Below are 15,655 nucleotides of genomic sequence, written 5' to 3' on the forward strand. Positions count from 1 at the left end.
GCATTTCTCCTCATTAAAAATTAGGGCTAAGTGAATTATTCACTTTAAATAACTTTAGGTATAATTTGGCAACTATGCAATTGAAAATAACAAAACACACACAAAAGAAAATAATAAACACTTTTGAATACATGCTCTATGGTATGTGCCTTACTATAGAAACTGATCTTATTATTTTGATTATTTGCTTTTAATAATGGCTACCATTTTATGATCTTCATATCTATTAAATTGCAATAAATAAATTATACAATATTCAATTATACAAATAAATTATAGAATATTCATAGTTATATTCATAAATATTGTACTGCAATTGGCAAAGATAACTATTACTTCACATATCATAGATGCACTAGCATAATTTTGAGCTAAAGAATCAAACACACACACAAAAAAAAAAAAAAAAAAAGAATCAAACACAGAGGTGCTATTTGTGGTTCCTTAAAAGCTGAAAGAATTAAGATAAGTCAGGATAGTGCTTGTATATGTGGAGGAAGGGTGTTTGTTAATGGTGAGAAGAGTCTTGAAAGGGGCTTCAGATTTGCTGGTGATGTTCTTTCTTTTTTTCTTTTCTTTTCTTTTTTTTTTTTTTTTAAATCTGATAAAGTGTGTCCCACCATGGAACAAATTTCTACAGGACTCAGGTGTGTTCACTTTGTAAAAATTTATTAAGGTCTAACTTTCTGTAAGTATCCAAGTCAATAAATATTTACATCAATGACAAAGTAAAAGTAGGAAGTGAATGAGAAAAGAGAGGACTTCAGCAAACTATAGAGAATGTAACTAATGTGGTCAAATTCAGTTGAGGATTAAATTTAGATAACCATTAAGAAACAGTTATTAAATTTCATAAATAGAAGGTCATTGGTGAATACTAAATTCATAAGGGCATTTTCACAAGAGCATTTGCTATGGAATGGTGGCCATTAAAATCAGACTGCAATATTCTAAAGATGGTTGCATCAAATGGCAGTTTTAGGGAATGCCTCCTTATTTTTGAAACTTTAGGATCTTTCTTCAAGGTATAATCAATTGTATTGGAGAGACCCCAGAGTTTTACTAAATACTTTATTCTCTTGTAAAACTAACATTGTGTTTAAATCGTTAGAGAAATAGATAACTTTTTCCTGACTTAAATGAAATCACAACAAATGACTATTTCTATCTGGTATAGGCTGTGTGACTGGGAAGTATACAATACAATGCTTTTATATGTTTTGACCCTTATACAGGGACTTAATTATTAATTATTAAAAGTTTTGGGGAAGATTTTTGTATATTCTTAGTAGCTTCATGTACCTATCTACTCATATCCATGACTTGAAATATACATTTGAAAATTTCCTTTATGACTCAGCCTGGGCAAATAAAATGTGCTTTCAGTAGTGATAGCTATAAATCATGCTTAATAGACATTTTCCATTGTGAAAAAATAAGGTGGACTCTTGCATGGGAGCTGTTATTAATCAGTGGCTCAAGCTACTGAAAGCCAGTTTAGGAATGAATCTACTGATTATGAAATCATTATATAGAGTACAGACTATTTAAGGCCTAAGTGGCCTAAGTCACTTCAGCACGTTGATGAGTTTCATTTGCCACATTCCTACTCACTGTGGTTATAATATTTAAATGTTGATGCCATATATGCTTTCTAGATTGCCAAAATGCCTGGTGCTTTATTATTTCTTCATTCTAGGGTGGAAGTACAAATTAGTGACTACAAGTGTGCACTATGCAGTCAGCCCACCTGGGTTTGACCTTGGCCAGTTATTTAATATTCGTGTACTTTTGTTTTCTATTTTTTTTTGTATATCTTTTTATTGGAGTTCGATTTGCCAACATAGAGTATAATACCCAGTGCTCATCCCATCAAGTGCCCCTGTCAGTGCCCATCACCCAGTCACCCCTTCCCCCCCCCACCTCCCCTTCCACTCTGCCTTGTTCATTTTCCAGAGTTAGGAGACTCATTTTCTGTCACCCTTTCTGATATTTCCCACTCATTTTCTCTCCTTTCCCCTTTAATCCCTTTTACAATTTTTATATTCCCTGAATGAATGAAACCATATAATGTTTGTCCTTCTCTAAATGACTTACTTCACTCAGCATAATACCCTTCAGTTCTATCTATGTTGAAGCAAATGGTGGGTATTCGTCATTTCTAATGGCTGAGTAATATTCCATTGTATATATAGACCACATCTTCTTAAAACATTCCTCTTTCGATGGACACCAAGGCTCCTACCACAGTTTGGTGATTGTGGACATTGCTGCTATAAACATTGGGGTACAGGTGTCCCAGCATTTCACTGAATCTGTATCTTTGGGGTAAATCCCCAGCAGTGCAATTTCTGGGTCATAGGGCGGTCCTATTTTTTTTAATTTTTATTTATTTATGATAGTCACAAAGAGAGAGAGAGAGAGAGAGAGAGGCAGAGACACAGGCAGAGAGAGAAGCAGGCTCCATGCACCAGAAGCCCGACGTGGGATTCGATCCCGGGCCTCCAGGATCGCACCCTGGGCCAAAGGCAGGCGCTAAACCACTGCGCCACCCAGGGATCCCCGGGCAGTCCTATTTTTAACTGTTTGAGGAACCTCCACACAGTTTTCCAGAGTGGCTGCACCAGTTCACATTCCCACCGACAGTGCAAGAGGGTTCCCCTTTCTCCACATCTTCTCCAACATTGGTTGTTTCCTGTCTTGTTAATTTTCCCCATTCTCACTGGTGTGAGGTGGTATCTCACGGTGGTTTTGATTTGTATTTCCCTGATGGCAAGTGATGTGGAGCATTTTCTCATGTGCTTGTTGGCCACGTGTAGGTCTTCTTTGGTGAAATTTCTGTTCATGTCATTTGCCCATTTCGTGATTGGATTGTTTGTTTCCTTGCTGTTGAGTTTAATAAGTTCTTTATGGATCTTGGATACTAGTCCTTTATCTGATAGGCCATTTGCAAATATCTTCTCCCATTCTGTAGGTTGTCTTTTAGTTCTGTTGACTGTTTCTTTTGCTGTGCAGAAGTTTTTTATCTTGATGAAGTCCCAATAGTTCATTTTTGCTTTTGTTTCCCTTGCCTTCATAGATGTATCTTGCAAGAAGTTGCTGTGGTCAAGTTCAAAAAGGGTGTTGCCTGTGTTCTCCTCTAGGATTTTAATGGATTCTTGTCTCCCATTTAGAACTTACAACCATTTTGAGTTTATCTTTGTGTATGGTGTAAGAGAATGGTCTCGTTCCGTTCTTCTGCACATGGCTGTCCAATTTTCTCAGCATCATTTATTGAAGAGACTGTCCTTTTTCCAGTGGATGGTCTTTCCTGCTTTGTCAAATATTAGTTGACCATAGAACTGATGGCCCATTTCTGAGTTCTTTATTCTGTTGCATTGATCTGTGTGTCTGGTTTTGTGCCGGTACCACACTGTCTTGATGATCACAGATTTGTAGTACAACTTGAAATCTGTCATTGTGATGCCCCTGGCTCTGGTTTTCTTTTTCAATATTTCCCTGGCTATTTGGTGTCTTTTTTGATTCCACACAAATCTTAAGATTATTGTTCCAACTCTCTGAAGAAAGTCCACGGTATTTTGATAGGGATTGCATTGAACGTGTCAATTGCCCTGGGTAGCATAGACATTTTCATAATATTAATTCTTTTAATCCATGAGTATGGAATACTTTTGCATCTCTTTGTGTCTTCCTCAATTTCTTTCAGAGGTGTTCCCTAGTTTTTAGGGTATAGATCCTTTACCTCCTTGGTTAGGCATCTTATGCTGTTAGGTACAATTGTAAATGGGCTTGACTCCTTAATTTATTTTTCTTCAGTCTCATTGTTAGTGTATAGAATTGCCACTGATGTCTGGGCATTGATTTTGGATCTTGCCACATTGCCAAATTGCTGTATGAGTTCTAGCAAAGCGAAGAGGGAGAGTTTGACTTCTTTGCCAATTTGAATGCCTTTTATTTATTTTTGTTGTCTTATTGCTGAGGTTAGGACTTCTAGTACTATGTTGAATAGCAGTGGTGAGTGCAGACATCCCTGTCATGTTCCTGATCTTATGGGAAAGACTCTCAGTTTTTCCCTGGTGAGAATAATATTTTCTGTGGGCTTTTCATAGATGGAAACTTAAGATGCTGAGGAATGTTCCCTCTATCCTTACACTCTGAAGAGCTTTGATCAGGAATGGATGCTGTATTTTGTCAAATGCTTTCTCTGCTCGATTGAGAGAATCATTTGGTTCTTGTTTTTTTCTCTTGTTGATATGATCTATCACGTTGATTGTTTTATGAGTGTTAAACCAGCATGGCATCCCGGGGATAAATCCCACTTGGTCATGGTGAATAATATTCTTAATGTACTGTTGGATTCTCTTGGCTAGTATCTTGTTGAGAATTTTTGCATCTGTGTTCATCAGAGATATTGGTCTATAATTCTCCTTTTTGGTGGGGTCTTTGGTTTTGGAATTAAGGTGATGCTGGATTTAGAAAATGAATTTGGAAGTATTCCGTCCCTTTCTATCTTTCGGGACAGCTTTAGTAGAATAGGTATTATTTCTTCTTTAAACATTTGATAGAATTCCCCTAGGAAGCCATCTGGCCCTGGACTTTTGTGTCTTGAGAGGTTTTTGATGACTGCTTCAATTTCCTCCCTGGTAATTGGCCTGTTCAGGTTTTCTATTTCTCTTGTTCCAGTTTTGATAGTTTGTGGTTTTTCAGAAATGGGTCCATTTCTTCCAGATTGCCTAATTTTGGCCTATAGCTGCTCTATGTTTTTAAAATCATTTGTATTTCCTTGATATTGGTTGTGATCTCTCCTTCTTCATTCAAGATTTTATTGAATCTTTTCTCTTTGTTTTTAATAAGGCTGGCTAATGGTTTATCTATCTCATTAATTCTTTCAAAGAACCAATTCCTGGTTTTGTTGATCTGTTCTACAGTTCTTGTGGTCTCTATTTCATTGAGTTCTGCTCAAATCTGTATTAACTCTCTTCTTCTGCTTGGTGTAGGTTTTATTTGCTGTTTTTTTCTTCAGTTCCTTTAGGTACAAGGTTAGCTTGTGTATTTGAGGGTTTTTTCCAATTTTTTGAGGAATGCTTGTATTGCAATGTATTTCCCTTTTAGGACTGCTTTTGTTGTATCCCAAAGATTTTGAATGGTGGTATCTTCTTTTTCATTAGTTTCCTTGAATCTTTTTAATTCTTCTCTAATTTCCTGTTGATCCATTCATCTTTTAGCAGGATGCTCTTTAACCTCCACGTGTTTGAATTTCTTCCAAATTTCTTCTTGTGATTGAGGTCAAGTTTCAAAGCATTATGGTCTGAAAATATGCAGGGGACAATCTCAATCTTTTGGTGTCTGTTGAGACCTGATTTGTGATTCTGTATGTGGTCTATTCTGGAGAAAGTTCCATTGCACTTGAGAAGAATGTGTATTCAGTTGCCTTTGGATGCAAAGTTCTGTAAATATCTGTGAAATCCATCTGGTCCAGTGTATCATTTAAAGCTTTTGTTTCTTTGAAGATGTTGTGCTTAGAAGATCTGTCATTTGCAGAAAGTGCCATGTTGAAATCTCTTACTATTAGTGTATTATTATCTAAGTATGTCTTTACTTTGGTTATTAATTGATTGATATACTTGGCAGCTTCCACATTAGCACATGAATATTCATGATTGTTAGGTCCTCTTGTTGGATAGACCCTTTAAGTACAATATAGTATTCCTCTTCATCTCTTACTACAGTCTTTGGGATAAACTTTAATTTATCTGATATGAGGATTGCTACCCCAGCTTTCTTTTGAGGACCATTTGAATGGTAAATTGTTTTCCAACCTTTCAGTTTCATGCTGGAAGTGTTCTTTCTTAGGTCTAAAATGAGTCTCTTGTAGACAGCAAATAGATGGGTCTTGCTTTTTTATCCAGTCTGAAACCCTGCGTCTTTCAATGGGATCATTTAGCCCATTCATGTTCAGAGTTACTATTGAAAGATATGAATTTAGTATCATTGTAATGCCTATTCAGTCCCTATTTTTGTGGATTATTTCTTTGGGTTTCCTCTTTCTTTTACAGGGTCCCCCTTAATATTTCTTGCAGAGCTGGTTTGATGGTCACATATTCTTTCAGTTTCTGCCTATCTTGGAAGCTCTTTATCTTGCCTTCTATTCTGAATGAGAGCCTTGCTGGATAAAGTATTCTTGGCTGCATGTTCTTCTCATTCAGTACCCTGAATATATCCTGCCAGCCCTTTCTGGCCTGCCAGGTCTCTGTGGATAGGTCTACTGTTCATCTAATATTTCTCTCCGTATAAGTTAGGGATCTTTTATCTCTTGCTATTTTAAGGATTTTCTCTTTATCTTTGGTTCTTGCAAGTTTCACTATTAAATGTCGAGGTGTTGAATGTTTTTTACTGATTTGGAGGGGGGAACCTCTCTATCTCCTGGATCTGAATGTCTGTTTCCCTCCCCAAATTAGGGAAGTTCTCAGCTATGACTTGTTCAAATATGCTTTCTGGCCCTCTGGCCCTCTCGGCACTCTCTGGAACCCCAATTATATGTAGACTTTTCCTTCTGAGGCTATCATTTATTTCCCTTAACCTTTCCTCATGGTCTTTTAATTTTTTTTTCTCTTTTCTCCTCAGCTTCTTTTCTTGCCATCAACTTGTCATCTATGTCACTCACTCTTTCTTCTACCTCATTAACCCTTGTCGTTAGGTCTTCCAGTTTGGAATGCATTTAATTTAATTGATTTTTAATTTTGGCCTGATTAGATCTAAATTCTGCAGTCATGAAGTCTCTTGATTCCTTTATGCTTTTTTTTTTTTCCAGAGCCACCAGTAGCTTTATAATTGTGCTCCTGAATTGGTTTCCAACATCGAATTGTAATCCAAATTCTGTAACTCTGTGGCAGAGAGTACTGTTTTTGATTCTTCCTTTTGTGGGGAGTTATTCCTTCTAGTAATTTTGCTCGCTGCAGAGTGGCTGTATGAGCAGGCTGAGTCAAGAATATCAACTACGACCTAAGTAAATTTCACCCTAGATGATTCTGCTGAGATCAGAGACCAGAAATTGAAAAAGAAAGATCAGAACGATATAAAACAAAAGGACCACTAAAGTGAAAAACAAATTTTAAAACAAAGTAGTAAAAAATAAAGGCCAAGAATCCCAAAGAGGAAGAGAGAAAGAAAGAAAAAAAAAAGAAAAAAAAAGGAGAAGAAAAAAAGGGGGGTGACTGGGAGATTGTGGTGGTGTTGAAGTTGTAGTGGAGGGAGAATGTAGTCTACCTGAGGGGTTCTCTAGGGTGATCCTCTTGTTTGTGAGTATATTAAGTTTTGTATGTTAGAAGATGCTCAGTCCCAAATTTATATAAACCAGAAATACTTGTAGAAGGCCCCAACATTGACCACCAAAACATAAATGAGATAAAAGAGGTGGGCAGAATGGGAATGAGGCATCTCACAGAATGAATCAGCACGGTATACCGCTTGGTTCTGTGTCATGCTGGTCATGTTTTAGAAGGTATTAACTTCTGTCTTTGTAGAACAAAATGAGGCAGAGAAAACAAAAAACACAGAACAAAAAGACATATCTTGTATATCTCCCAAAATGAAGTTGAGTATGTTGAAGGGAATCTAGAAGTGTGAAATATATATAAGACATGTAATTGTAGAAATATGAAAGTCAGAAAGGAAGAATCTTAAAAATGAAGATGTGGTAAGATATTGTAGTTAAGGTAGAAAAAGAAAAAAATTGGAAATTTATAGTCTGATATAAAAATGAGTTGTATTTTCCAAAAGAAAGGAAAAAAAAAAAAAAAAGGAGGGGTATCCTCTGGTTCTATATACTGTAAATTCCTCAACTTCCCCTGGAGCTTTCCAGTGCTGCTTGGTAGAGAACTTGCTCTTCCTCTGTCCTTCCAGCTGGTCTTCTAGGGGAGGGTCTGCTGTGCTGATTCTCAGGTGTGTGCACCTGGGGGAGCTGCCCCACCCCCCCCCCAACCAGGTGTTGGGCTCAGGTGAGCTGTTTACCCCGTGAGGCCCCTGTTCCCTGTGGCCCCACCTCCCCCAGGCACAGGGTGACAACAGGAGGAATAACACCACTGGCTGTGGCCAGCTCTCCAGCCCTGCAGTCAGCCCCTGCAATAACTACCACAGCCTCCCAGTCTGCACTGGCCTAGATGCTCCCGGGGTGGCGGGGGCACTGACCTGCACAGCTCGGGGGCACCCAGTGGCAGAAGCATCCTCGTTGTCCTGTGCCCTCCCTGTCTCCGCCTGTCCCGGGGGAAGTGCAGGATCCTGGGCTGTGTCCCTCGGTGCCCTGGGATCCCAGGCCTGTGCTGCTGGAATCATGCTCCCCGGGCCTCAGCTCCGAAGGCAGCAGGGCACACAGCCCCCTCCGCCCAGAGCCCCCACCTGACCGCCTGGCTTCTCCCCGAGGCCCCACTGGGCACACGCTCCAGCGCTTTACCGAGATTGGCCCTCGGTGTGTGGTGCTCTCCCCGGGTGCGCTTCCTCTGTTAGTGACTCAGGGGGACTGGAGGCTCTACTGCCCCTCCTGCGGTTCTGCCCGATTTCCCTGCTGAGCTCCTTTCCGTCCAGGAAGGATCCAGTGCGGATTTTTTAAAGTTCCTGCTTCCCCGGGTCTGGGCTTTCCTGTGCCAGAGGCTCCCCACACCTGCCTTAGCCCGGCTCCTCGCAGGCTCCTCCCCCACTGGATTCTTTTTTAATTTTTTTTTCCACCTTCGTACCTTGTTAGAAGCAAAGACCCTTCTCTCTGTAGCATTCCAGCTGTTCTCTCTTTAAATCTCAGGTCGAAGTCATAGGTTTTCAGGGTGATTTGAAAGTAATCTAGGTAAGTTGGTGAGGCCAGGTGAGGTGAGGACCCTACTCCTCCGCCATCTTCTCAGCTCCCACCTGTACCTTTGGTTTCTTTTTTTTTTTTTATTTTTTTTTTTTTTTTTTATTTTTATTTTTTTTTTTTTTTAGAGAGGCAGAGACACAGGCAGAAGGAGAGGCAGAGACACAGGCAGAGGGAGAAGCAGGCTCCATGCACCGGGAGCCTGACGTGGGATTCGATCCCAGGTCTCCAGGATCGCGCCCTGGGCCAAAGGCAGGCGCTAAACCGCTGCGCCACCCAGGGATCCCTACCTTTGGTTTCTTATCTTCAAACTGGATATAGTATAGTTTTGTGCCTATTAGGTAGGAGTATAATGCCAGAAATTATACAGCTGGATAGTGCCTAGAATTGGAGTGATGTGGAGCGCCTGGGTGGCTTAGTTGATCAAGTACCCAACTCTTGATTTTGGCTCAGGTCATGATCTCAGGGTCATGGAATTGAGTCATGCATCAGGTTCTGTGCTCAGCCAGGAATCTGCTTCTCTATCTCTCCCTCTGCCCCTCCCCCAGCTCTCTCTCTTTCTGTCTCTCTCTCAAATAAATAAATAAATTTTTAAAGATAAGAAGAATTGATGTAAAGATAAAACTGATTCCTTGCTGCTAGGATAGTAGAGCCAGTGCCACCAATCTAGAAAGCAAGGCAATATGCCTTACCCTAGTCATGCATATGTGCATGCTTTGAGCTCAGTCTTAGGCTACTGTGTGTGTGTGTGTGTGTGTGTCCCAAAGAAATTCTCACACAGGTACATAAGGGAATGTGTAGCAGAACATTTATTAGAACATTTGCAACAATGGGAACAAATGGAACAAAAATTGAAATACTTGTTTTTGGTGGCAGAAATAGGAGAAATAGTTGCTAGGGGAGTGGATGGGTAAAACACAGCAGGTACACATCAAGAGGTACTTTGCAATGCTTAGGCACAATAAATTCAGTGCATCCATAGCAACATGGACAGAATTTAAAGGTCTAGCATTGACTGAGAAGAGTTAGAAGCAAAATGAACTCTAGAGCATAACACCATTTTTAAGAATGAACAATACAGGTACAAAAATACACCTTTTGCAGACCTCCCCCCCCCAAAAAAAAAGATATAGATTAAACACATTATAATCTTAACTTTAAGTGGAGGAGGCAGAAAGGACTGATGAAGGGGGAGGTTATAAGGATAAATAGGAATAAATAAATTCACCAGCAATGTAATATCCTGCTGGCTCTGGCAGCCAAAAATTTAGTTAATTCAGTGTACTTGTACATTAATTATTTTGCTGTTAACCTTCACAGAGAATAATGTTGATATTCCATAATCTAATGATTCTGAGCTCATTCCACTATACCTGAGGAATTGAAATTAAGTAAAATTAAATGGAATATGAATCATAAAGCACTTTCCTCATGAAAGACATGATGAGGATTAAATGAGTTAATACTTAAAAATACACTTCCAATATTCCCTGACACAGAAATACTCAATAATGTTTTCTATTCATTCAAGTATATAACTTCCTTGGCTCCAAATGCATTTTAGTTGTGAAGTCAGATATAAAAGAGTGCTCATTTGGAAACATATTTTAACCTTAAATTGCTTGTTTATTTGTTTTGCCATGATGTCAATAAAAAGTTAATGATTACGTATTTATCTTTCCTATTCCTTCTTACATCTTGATTTAACCAATTCTTCTTTCCTTATAGCTCTGTAAGAATTTCAGATACTCACATGTAATTGTATATGTCTTCAGATGCATTGAAAGAAGAAAAAGACGCATTTGCTTAGAGCATGAGGGATTTTAGCCAACGTCAATGAATCAGAGGGTTTTAATTCACAAGGGTGCAAATTCATTTAGGCCTGTCATATCCTACAAAGGAAAATCATCAACCAGAAAGGGGCAGTGAGGCATGATATTAAACAGCTGAATGTGTCAAAATAATCACTCTGTGGTTATGGAGTCCCATTCAGTACCTATGAGCTTGAACTGTTGCCATTATGTGGGATTTTCATCCCTCTTGATAATTGACTTGTTTTTTTTTTTTTTCTAATATAATTATCATGAAGTTTTCTCTGAAATGCAAATTTAAGCTCAATAAGTCTACCAAGTTATAATTCTTGAAATATTTTTTAAGTGTTAAACAAATTTAATTTGTAAAGGAGATTTCCGTATGAGAGGCATGCAGTTTTTGTTGTTGTTGTTTTGTTTTTGTTTTGTTTTTGCTGTTTATTAGTACAAGGTAGAATTGGACATACTTACTGAAGAATATCAGTTTTTTTCCTAATCACCTGAACATCTAAACAGAAATAATTAGACAACTACAGGGTACATTCCTCATATGTGAGAGCCACTGGTTTTTTAAGCCTAGCAGTATGCTTCTAGGAAGGTTAATTTTCAGGTCACTCAGCTGCCCGACATCAGTGGACTGAAAAATTCACTGAATTATTAATAAAGAACAACTTACTTTAATGTTTCCCTTTAGAGTTAGTGAGGAAAAGCAGAGAAAAAAGTAATAAACTTCTATTATGTAATCAAAAACATATATTTGGAGTAATATATGATCAGAAAAGAGATTCGTTGTCAGCTTTCACAGGACTTAGTTTCATCAAGAGGCTTGGAAATATCTTGTTTTATTTCAGTAAATTAAGAGGGAGACAGACTAATAAATTGCTCCTTAGTGAAGTCTTTCAGTCTGAATACTACAGAAAAGATTTGCAGATAGTCATCAAGACAGGTATATATATTCACTTTTGAATTATATCTATTTGTAAAGTATATTTGCTCCAAAATATTCTTTTACAACTTGGGCATGTTTATTATTTGTTTATGCTGTTAACCTTCAAAATGAAATTGCTGGTTATTTTACTGGCAAAAAAAAATGGTGTATTTGGGCAAAGAAGAGAATTGCAATCTGGGACAAGCAAGCTAAAAGTAAAACCATAGGAAGTCGAAGGAACAAAGAAGAAGGGGAAGTTGGGAGGGCTGTTAAATACAAAAAATCTATTAGAGTAAACTGAAAGTTTGAAGTATAGTGCGTTTTAATTGGCTGAGTTGTGACAGTCTGTCATTGGCTGGGCTGTTGTTGGGAGGGAAAGAAGAAAGCATTCTTCCACCTGCTGGCATAGTAAAGTAGTAACCAAGTTAGTATCTTCATGCAAGCTGCCTCTCTTCTTATTGGGTCTGCAGTTGACAAATGGTAGGGGGTATGCACCCCACCCCTGCCAGACTCCTGACTCCATTGTAAATGAAGTTTCCTTTTATTAATTTTCACAATGTTTGATGAATCAAAATTCACCCGCAGTCTAATATCCCACTGGCTCTGGCAGCCAAAAATTTAGTTAATGCAGTGTACTCCTACATTAGTCATTACCCAAACTATTATGGAACTCATAAAAGACTTAGTGCATTTTAAACTGATGCCAGTATTTTTAAAAATGAAATAAAATAACAAAGAAACAATGCATCTCTGCAGAAATTCACCGGTTACTATGAGAGTTTAGATAAGAACAAAATATTGCAATCTAATTACACACAAAATGAATAACTTTGTAACATGTTATAAAAGCTTGAAATTATATCTTTGGAAAGAAGCATTATTCCCCATATTTTAAAGTAACACATTTGCTTTTAATTTTTATCATAGTTATTTTTACCCTTTAAAAATATTTATAATCCTCATATTATGAGTGAAATATGCTCATTTAGAAAAAATGCAATGGTTAAAATTATCAAGGAAAATATTAAAATAACCCATTAATTTAAAAAATGATTTTATGTTTTTATTCCCCTTTTCATCTGTATTTTTAAAATTAAATTAAAATTATACTCTATAAACTTATTTACTATTTCCAAAAAATTATGTAGCATGTAAGATTTCTACAAGTGTGTTTTAAAACATATTATTTCTACAACATAATAATCTATTGTATGAGTATTCCATAATTTAACCATTAACAATACATATTTATAATGTTTTTAGTTTTATAAACATTTGCATATGAAAAGTTCCAGAGTGGAAATTTCTAGAATAAAGGGCATAACTTTTTTAATTTCTTTTTTTTCTTTAAGATTTTATTTATTTATTCATGAGAGACAGAGAGAACAGGGAGAGGCAGACACAGGCAGAGGGAGAAGCAGGGCTCCATGCAGGGAGCCCAATGTGGAACTTGATCCCAGGTCTCCAGGATCAGGCCCGGGGCTGAAGGCTGCGCTAAACCTCTGAGCCACCTGGGCTGCCCCACCTTTTTAAATTCCTTAATGCTATTAGCACAGTCTTCTATCTGAAGTGTATAAATTTGCCAGTCCATATGAATATCTCTTTGAACACATGCTTGCTGGCATTATTTTAAATTTTTATTGTTTTCATTTGTAGTTCTATAATTCCTATTGAAATTCAGTATTTCTGTCAAATATTTACTAGTTATAACTGTTGCTTTTCAAAATTTTCTCTTACCATCATTTTGTATTCTTTATTCTTCAGAGGCTATTTTTATTCTAATTAATTTGAATGAAATCCCCTATCTTTTTATAAGCACTTTTTAAAAAAGATTTTATTTATTTATTCATGAGACAGAGAGAGAGAGGCAGAAACATAGGCAGAGGGAGAAGCAGGCTCCATGCAGGAAGCCCGATGTGGGACTCGATCCTGAAACTCCAGGATCACGCCCTGAGCCAAAGGCAGACACTCAACTGCTGAGCCATCTAGGCATCCCATGAATCCCCTATATTAATGATGTTACCTTTTTGTTACATTTATAGAATATATGTCTTTAATCTTTTTGCCTTTTATTTTAACAATATTTTTCACCTTTATGAATTTACCTTTTGTTTAATTATATTAAATGATCTTTCAGTTAATCTTGATTGCTTGTACACTTAGAAAATCTTCCCTCGGGGATGCCTGGTGGCTCTCTCTCTCTCTTTTTCTCTCTCTCTTCTTGTACATATATATACACACATATACATGTATATTTTATCCTTCATTTTTTCTAGATACAATTGTGGTATATAGTATGAGATACAACATCTAAGATTTCGTCCAAATATTTATTTATTATGTATTATTTTTTACTCACTGATTTAAATTTTAAGGCAAGTACAGTATACATGAAACTTAATATAGGTTAATATAGGTTCATTCATATACTATATTTTAAAATGATCTTTCAAATGTTCTAACAATAATGCTCTATAGTTGTACTAACTGAAGCTTTGGAGTATGTATTAATATACTGTTGAGCCAGCTCCACTGGCTCATCACTACTTTTGTACTACCTCTTCTTTTTCTGATTTTAATTTTCTTTTCCTATTCTTTCTCCTCTTTGCCCTCTACCTGTCTCTCTCCTCCTGCTCCACTTTTTCCTTTCCTCACTCTCTTTGTGCTCCTCTTCCTTTTCCCTCATCCTTCTTTTCCTTATTCCTCTTTTTCCTACTTTGTTTTTAACTTTCGTTTGTTAGTTTTTGACTTATTAATGGGCCTTCAGCACTGGCATTATTTCCTTTGAAATAAATGTGTGTGTGTGTGTGTATGTGTATAAATAGACATTCCATTATTCTATGGAGGATAAAAGCAGATATGAGATTTACCTAAAATATCCCACATATTATACTGTTTTTGTAACTCATCAGTTCCTGCACACATAAAGAAAGATACACAAGTGAAAATCAGTGTTTATAATGAGCACTGTACACAGTACTAAATATTCCTTCAACTTGAAAAGAGGGATAGAAAAATAGTCTGTTATAATTAAGCAATTGAGAAATGCCCTTTTTTGACAGATACTCATTTTTCTTGCTCAGTCTCTGTTTTGAGCTGCCAAATACATCAGTTAAAAAAAATCTCATCTTCAGTAACAGTGCATCAGCATGTTCTGATAATTTTTCCAAATCACATTACCAGATAATAACTGTGCTTTGAACTTTGATTTGGCTATTCATTTATTCACTCATTGCACAAATATTTACTGAATACCTTTTGAATACCTTTCAGATACCTAGGATATAGTCCCCATTTTCCTTGGGATAGTATTCAAGTAGGGGTGGGATGAGGTAGGGATGGACCAGCCACGTGTAATAGATACATGTATAATAAGATCAATACTAACTGTAGTGAGCATTGTTATAGAAATAACACAGATATGTATAAGAGATAAAGTCACTGTGTCATGCTATTTTAGATAAAGTAATAATGAAACACCTTGCTGGTTGACATTTGATTTGTAACCATTTGACTTTACAGAGACATCAAATTTCCCCAAAGTAGAGATGGAGACCAGGGACTGTTCAACCAAGCCTTATGGTGCTGGAAGTGGCTTTGAGTTTATTGAAATAGGGACTGAAATCACATTTCAGTACATTGCATTATAGTGCTTTATTTTTTCAACTAACAGAATATTTTTCCAACTTTATTGAGATATAATTGACATATATTATGTAAGTGTACAGTGTAAAGATTTGATGTGTGTATAATATGAAATGATTGCCATAATGTTAATTAACACATCCATCAACTTTTGTGGTGAGAACTTTTAAAATCTACTCTCTTAACAACTTTCAAATATGCAATAGAGTATTGTTAACTATAGTCACCATGCTGTGCGTTACATTCCCAGAACATGTTCATCTTATAACTGGAAGTATATACCCTCTGACCATCTTCAGCTATTCCCTCCACCCACTACTGTTATTGGCAGCCACCAGTTTGTTCCCTGTTTCTATGAGTTTGGTTTATCCTAGGGTCCATATTTGACTTATATTTCAGGTTTATTTATTTTTATTTTTTTTATTTTTTTTT

General features: G+C 37.0%; 1 protein-coding gene across 4 annotated transcripts in view; it reads left to right on the top strand.

The window, feature by feature from the left end:
- The window catches only part of GPC5 (glypican 5), a 1,343,656-nt gene that overhangs the window by 496,463 nt on the left and 831,538 nt on the right, over positions 1–15,655 (top strand). Inside the window, exon 8 of one of the 4 annotated variants that reach the window (XR_005376464.1) lies at positions 611–676. The exons of the other annotated variants lie outside the window; for them this stretch is intronic. The gene's annotated coding sequence lies outside the window, so the exon portion shown is untranslated. Of the gene's footprint in view, positions 1–610; positions 677–15,655 lie in introns of those variants that run through there. 4 annotated transcript variants of the gene reach the window in all.

The sequence above is a fragment of the Canis lupus genome, chromosome 22 (assembly GCF_011100685.1).
Source record: "Canis lupus familiaris isolate Mischka breed German Shepherd chromosome 22, alternate assembly UU_Cfam_GSD_1.0, whole genome shotgun sequence".
Classification (NCBI taxonomy): domain Eukaryota; kingdom Metazoa; phylum Chordata; class Mammalia; order Carnivora; family Canidae; genus Canis; species Canis lupus.